The sequence below is a fragment of the Leptonychotes weddellii genome, unplaced genomic scaffold (genome assembly GCF_054177405.1).
Source record: "Leptonychotes weddellii isolate Sample4059 unplaced genomic scaffold, ASM5417740v2 HiC_scaffold_9610, whole genome shotgun sequence".
NCBI classification, from domain to species: domain Eukaryota; kingdom Metazoa; phylum Chordata; class Mammalia; order Carnivora; family Phocidae; genus Leptonychotes; species Leptonychotes weddellii.
Genome location: NW_028068154.1, coordinates 1 through 7,548, shown reverse-complemented (window position 1 = coordinate 7,548; position 7,548 = coordinate 1). Strand labels below are relative to the sequence as shown.

Below are 7,548 nucleotides of genomic sequence, written 5' to 3'. Positions count from 1 at the left end.
CATGTCCTAGCCTAACTGCAAAGGATGCTGGGAAATGTAGTTGAGCTCTGTGCCTGGGATGTAGGTAAACAACTTGGTAACCAAACTATCCATCTTTGAAGAATAATCTTAATCTCAGGCAAATGAATCCCTGTATTGCACCTCAAATTTTGCTACAATTTCTGAGCTACACTTAATCAATACCATATGAATTCATGGTGTGAAGTAAAATTGTCAGGGAATCATTTGGTTATTTCCAATCATTCATTTAAAAAAAAAAGGGGGGGGTGGGGGCACTTGGGTGGCTCAGACAGTTAAGTGTCTGACCCTTGATCTCAGCTCAGGTCTTGATCTCAGGGTGGTGAGTTCAAGCCCTGCTTTGGGCTCCACACTGGGCATGGAACCTACTTAAATAAACAAACAAGCAAACAAATAACAAATAAATAAATAAAAATTTAAAAATTTTTAAATTTAAAAAAGGGTGTGAGTGCTCGCTTTGGCAGCACAGATACTAAAATTGAAATGATACAGAGAAGATTAGCATAGCTCCTGTGTAAGGATGACACATAAGGGTGCCTCGGTGGCTCAGATGGTTAAGCGTCTGCCTTCGGCTCAGGGCATGATCTCAGGGTCCTAGGATCGAGCCTCGCATCGGGCTCCCTGCTCAGCAGGAGGCCTGCTTCTCTCTCTCCCTCTACTACTCCTCCCTGCTTGTACCCTCTCACTCTGTCTGTCGAATAAATAAATAAAATCTTTAAAAAAAAAAAAACGGATGACACATAAATTCGTGAAGTGTTCCATATTTTTTAAAATAAATAAATAAATAAATAAAATACATAAATTTAGAAAGGGTGTGAAGGACAAGTCATACAGGTATCCAAACACCTGGATGACAGAAAAAAGAAAAATTCTATTTACACTTTACATTTTGTTCTACAGAACACATAGTAAATGAGGAGAATCCTACCATTCTTATGTTCCCAACTCTGATCTGGATAATTTACTGACTGTCAATTATGTAACTCTGCAAATGCAAAGTCCCCTACATGCAAAGATTTCTGGTAATAATTTGAGATAATATCCCACAGTAAAAAGTCTTGACATCTAAAGGGGCAGTGGACAAGTGATTTTTTTTTATTCTTTCTGGCAAGGGCAATGACTCTGAGCACTATGATGATAATTAAGACTCCCCCTTAAATTCAGAACAAATAGGAGTAATAAAAGGACAGGAGACAAGGGAAGCTAATGAAAGAGCGCATACGTGGAGCTCAGCAAGCATCCTCAGCAGAAGAGGTATGGGAGTGACATATTAAGGAGGACCTGGAAACTGAGTAAAGCGTAATAGAATTAACATTATGCTGGGGGAGATATTTGTGCTGGTAAGAGATTCGGGAAAATGTACTCAGACCTTGGAATGTCCCTTCAAGTTTGTGAAGGGCCAGACTGGAAGGGAGCTGAAGCCTCTGTCCACTCCGAGCATGAGCGAGGGCATGATAAGGGATTAGTGTGGCCTGGTGGACCAGTCTGTTCCTCAGGGTCTTCTAATGTTTCGGAATGTTCTGGAAGGAGGTCAACACAGTGGTGCGACCGGGGCCTGACCTCCGTAGATGTCTTCAGCAGTGCCCACTTAACATAGCCATGAAGGAGTGTTCTGTCTCCACCTGGAGCGGCATTCAGGCCAAGACTGCGGTGAGGGCGCTGGGCCGAGCAGGTGATCCCAGCCCTGGCAAGCAGGGGAGAGAACATTGTTGTGAGATGAAATATAAAACACCAGGAAAATCTGAATTCCAGGTAAACAACAATTTTCTTTTTCAGTGTCCCCAGTGTTTCATGGAGCATACTTACACTAAAACACGAGCAAACAAAAACACGATGTGGGTTTGTACATATGTGTGATATGTATATATACATACATGTGTATTGTGTGGGTGTTATATTATTCTGTAAATGTGTGTGTATTCTTGTTAATCTGAACTTCCGATTTTGGAGGTGTCCTGCACTTATATTGGCCGGAGCCGCTAACCCTCAACTAGAAGATACAGAGGATAAGAATTGGACCGTGTCCCTAGAGAGGCCTTCTTCAGGTTAGAAAAACCAGACACAGTAGCAACACACAGAGTCTCACAAGGCTCTCAGCACCTAGACCTAGCGGGCATTCCCTGACTTAACACCCGCACAGCCTAGGTGGCAGCAAGCACATCCCAGTCACGGGCACGGCTCAGAAGTAGAGTATTCTCCCTCTTCGGGCTCTGCTCTGTGAGCATGTTGCTTCACCAGCAGTTACTGTGCGTGGACCAGACCCTTCCCACCCAGAAAACAGCACCAAATCCCTCCCCATTGGTAGCGGCCAAGGAATCAAAGGCAGAGAGGTTTAAAAGAAGGAATCCATTTTATTTGGCATGGTACTATTAGCTGTTTCTTACAGGTAGTAAATGTTTCCCTTTCCAATTAAAAATATCACCTCTATAAAACCATCTTGGTAGCTCTAATGATAGAGGTTGTGAGCCCCTGGAGCCCCACATGCATCTGTGAAAGGTAATTCTCCACAGACACTGTGGGGTTTCATGGGGTGAAACCTTTGGGGTATGACTCGGCCCCTTTCATTAATAGTCTATTACAGACTTTCTCTGAGAGCTGAATTATAGGGATGCAGTTACTAAACTCACAAAATGTGTGGTGGCAGAAATTAACCCAAGAGCTTTAAATTATATCAATTTCTTGATGGATCACTAATCTACTTTTTGGACTTCTTATTGGAATTTTAAAATAGTCCCCTCTTTGGTCTTTTCCATAATCTCATATATCAGCCACTTTCCCCTGACTGTGACTTCCTTACAGTAAAGTTATCAGGGTAAGACCCATTAACAACAAATGGATTGAAGCCGGACTCCTGGGTGTTCGATGAGATACACAACAGTAGCACAGAAATGCGAAGACTGGAGAGGAATGAGTTGGCTTTGGTGGGCAGAGATGCTGTAGGGCAAGGCCATGCATGGTGGCTGCTGGTCCCGGGACTAACTGTGGAGAGAATTTGGAGCACATGAGCCCATAGGGGACATATGGAGACTTACAAGTGTGGGGTTTCCCGCAGGGTCAGTGAGGTCAGACTAAATTGTACAAAGATGAACCAATATTACAAACAACTGGAATCTGCTCAGATATGGTCTGAATATGTATCTAAATATAACATAAAATTTATCATAGGTTTGATCTCTATTTCTATATATTGATTGATAGACATATTGTGGCAGCTTCTGTGAATGCTCAACCTACGTCTCTTCAGCAAATATCATCCCGGACCTCTGAAGGCGTCCTAATGTAAGTACCTATCACCTTCCACATGGGGCTTTCTCTCACTGGGTACCAGCGAACTGGCAGTCCCCATTTCCCATTCCACCCACCTCCCCTCTGGCAACCACCAGTTTGTTCTCTGTAGTTAAGAGTCTGATTTTTTTGTCTGTTTGCCTGTTTTTGTTTGTTTTGTTTCTTAAATTCCACATATGAGTGAAATCATATAGTACTTGCGTACATTATACCCTCTAGATCCATCTATGTTGTTGCAAATTACAAGATTTCCTTCTTTTTTATGACCGAATAATATTCCTGTGTGTGTATATGGGTGTGTGTGTGCATGTGTGCGTGCACAAAAACCACATCTTCCTTATCCACTCATTTATGGATGGACTCTGGGTTTGAGGCATCTTTGATGCTGCTTCCCACAGGTTCCAACAGGACTGACTGCAGCCCACACAGAGCTCTTGCTCATTAGCACCTGCATCGGCTTTCTCCTCTACCTGCTATCACTTCTCTCCTACCGATGTTTCCAGGGTCACCTTCCAAATAAATCGCTTGTCTCAATTCCTTGTTTAGGAATTGCTTTTGAGAATTCAGACAAACACAGAAAACCATGCTCATGTCTGTCTGTCTACCTGTCTCTTTTCTAGATTACCCGTAAAGTGGTCAAATCTTTAAATGTTAACATGCCTTAAGGTATGTTATCCTCATTTATGTCCATCTGATTACATCACTTTAACTCTCAATTTTATAGAAAAGGCAGTTATTTGACACTTACGCATTCATGAGAGCTCAGAGCCACGATGTCTACTACATTGTGTACTTCCCCTGAAATTAGGGTTGCCAGGTGTGGCAAATAAAATATATATACCACCAGTTAAACTTGAATTTCATGTAACCAATGATTTTTGTTTGTTTGTTTTAAGTATTTCCCATTCAATATTTGGGAAATACTTATTCAAATATATTCATCAAATATATGTTCATCTCAAATTCAAATTTTTTGGGGTGTCCTGTATTTTATTTGACAGTCCTAACTGGATGAATATTAGAAACCTGAGACTCCATAGTCTCAAAAATCCTTTCCTATCACTCAAAATAGTCTTTCTACCTCTTTAGACTTATTCACTTTTCCACCATCACCTCAGTTTCCCAGGGTGGAAACTGAGGTCACCTGCTCTGTTTGGTCCAGGATCCCATGTAAGGGTATCATCCCTCCCTACCAGCCGTTCACCCAACCCAGGGCCCAGGATTTTGCATACAGAAGGTAAACTGATCCACTGCACAATCCACTGATTAACTAAGGTTTTGGACCCACCCTCAATAAGTCCTCCCATCCCCTGAGCCACACTAGATCACCCTTTAGCTGGTTTAATGAGTGTAAAGTCTAGAATCCCATTTTTCAAGCCTCCTTTTTATAGACCCACCCTACTTCTCTGCTTGATGATTTAAGGAATAAGGCCAACATTGCTTCTTTTAAAGCCAGAGAGTCCAGGTCCACCTGCAGCTCCTACAATCTGAGAAAATGCAAATTTATTCAGAAGAGAGGATTACCATGAATGAGAGCCATATGGAAAAGCAACTTTAAAATATTTTTTCTTAATCTTGAAAACCATCACTGGGTTTGGACTAATTGGGTATCCAAGTACTTCATTATGATGGCAGACAGAATTTCTACATCTTTTTTAAGATTTATTTTTATTTTTATTTATTTGAGAGAGAGAGAGAGAAAGCACGAGTGGGGGGGAGGGGCAAAAGGAGAGGGAAGAGTAGACTCCCTGCTGAGCATGGAGCCTGATGAAAGACTGGATCCCAGGACCCTGAGATCATGACCTGAGCCTAAGGCAGACACTTAACCGACTGAGGCACCCAGGTGCCCCAGAATTTCTACTTTTTGATCATGGAAGGAAGTAGTTGAAGGAGAGAAAAGCAATCAGTTTTCTTTCTCAGAGGCTGAAGTGAAATCTCATGAAACCTCACATTCAAAGTCACCAAAACTTTACTCTTACACGTAAGGGCAGTGAGTACGGCTTGTCTATCACTCTACCACACAGGGCAGCCAGCAGAGACAGGGGGATGCATAAATTTTTGCTTAAGGAATTGTTCAGCTCTAGTTGCTAAACTTGAAGAGGGCCATTGGCCATCTGGACCATGTCCAGAGGAGATCAACCAGCATGCTGAATGATCTAGAAACAGTTCCAGGTGATGGACCTGGGGATATTTAACTTGGTGAAGAGAAGGCACAGGGAGACATAAGAGTGATACACAGATATCTGAAGGACTGCTGTATATATATATATATTTTTTTTTTCTTTTTATAAATCATTTAATTTTCATAATGATTTAAAAGGAGTGGCACATTATCTCTACCATCTGACGATGAGTAAGCTGAACTCGAGGGAAGTTAATTGGTCTGCATGGTCATACACCTAGAGAGAGGATGGGGATTGGATGCAGCGGGAGTCTCTGTCCTTAACTACCGTGCACACCACCTCTCCATGCATGAGTTTCTACCAAGTGTGGAGCATGTTCTCCCAGGGCAATGAACGACACCAGACTTAACGTAATTCCTATATGAAAGACATTGAGCTGTGACAAGACATGCCATGGCTCACCCTCTTTCCATCATTTACAACAGAGTTCCTAGAGATTTAGCTTCATCCAAAGTAACTCTCTTACAGAATGTGGCAGAATCCAGCAAAATACTGTGACCTGGTCTGTTCCTTTCATCCAATCTCAGAGAGTAGGAATATAGTTTAAAGCCTCAGGATGTTTTTCTGTTTGTTTTGGAGTCAGCTCTATCTGCTCTGGGATCAGATCCTGGCTTTGCCACTTCTTAGCTTTTTAATGTGGAGCCAATCACTTCTCTCTGATTCTCCAAGTTCTGCAGAAGTAAGATGGGGATTCTGTTATACATTTATGGAGTTAAGCAGATTACGTGTGTTCACGTACATAAAGCACTCAGAATGGCACCTGATACAAAAAAACACTGTCTATATGTTTTATTTCATTATCTCATCTGAGGCTGACCCGTAAGCTCATCTCTGTACCTCACCTCTCATCCAATGCCAGTTATCTCTCTCCTTAAATCAAAGGGAGGAGCTTGTCATAGGAAAGGTCCTGTAACTTACTCAGGTAACAGGATTAGTTAAGGTTTCTCAGGAAAAACTCTGGTTACCTGTGCAAGACAGTCTCTCGGATCTCCTGAATATACTGTTTCAAGGGTGTTTAGATAAACTGCAATTTATCACAGGCAGAATGGCTGGCCTATGTCTTATTTTTTTTTATTTTTATTTTTTAAGATTTTATTTATTTTTTAGAGAGCGAGAGAGAGAGAAACAGCATGAGAGGGGAGAGGGTCAGAGGGAGAAGCAGACTCCCCGCTGAGCTGGGAGCCCGACGTGGGACTCGATCCCAGGACCCTGGGATCATGACCTGAGCCAAAGGCAGACGCTTAACCATCTGAGCCACCCAGGTGCCCTGGCCTGTGTCTTATTAAATACCAGCTCATGCATGGTTAATAGCCACGTTGCTGAATACAGTTTGTCAATTCTCAGTCTGAATTCTTGCCCACAGCCACATTAGTTAGTATCTGTTCCAGAGTCCTGAATAGGAAACCAAAACCAATCGGCCTGTGATGCTTATCCATGAAAGAGGGGATTGTGGTCTAGCGGGCAACAGTGAAAAGTATGTCTGCCATGTGTCAGCTGCATGACACAAGGCAAGTCACTCAATCCCTCTAAATGCTAGTTTTCTCAGCTGTGAAGGGAGATGTCCGCTACCCCTCGCAGAGGCTTTTGGAGCTCTAGTCACCAGTAAAAACTGTTGGAAAAAAAAAAAATAGGATGGATCTCATGCAAAGATTTTCACTCATTAAGCAGACACGTTTTGGCATGCATTTACATGATCCCTGCCCTTAGAAGTACAAAAACTAGTTAGAGATTCTGATAGATAATTTAACAATTAAAAATCTGAGTGAAATGTGCATTGATATAGCAGTAAAAGCCTTGTTCTGTTTTTCTCTCAAATGTTCAACTCAACTATGACCATGATCTACAGTTCACCTTCATGATTGTTTCAAGAAAAAATAGGAGTTTGGGGTGCCTGGGTGGCTCAGTCGGTTGAGTGACTGTGTCTTGTTTTCCCCTCAGGTCTTGCTCACAGGGTTGTGGGATCGAGCCCAGTGTTGGGCTCTGAGCTCAGCAAGGAGTCTGCTTGAGATTCTCTCTCCCTCTGCCCCTCCTGCTTGTGCTCTCTCTCTCTCTCAAATAAATA

General features: G+C 42.4%; 1 non-coding gene across 1 annotated transcript; it reads left to right on the top strand.

Moving 5' to 3' along the window:
• The first annotated feature begins 466 nt into the window (after positions 1 to 466).
• Positions 467 to 574, top strand: LOC115941079 (U6 spliceosomal RNA). Its single transcript, XR_004075809.1, has one exon. It is a non-coding gene; the product is annotated as a U6 spliceosomal RNA (small nuclear RNA).
• Positions 575 to 7,548: the final 6,974 nt, after the last annotated feature.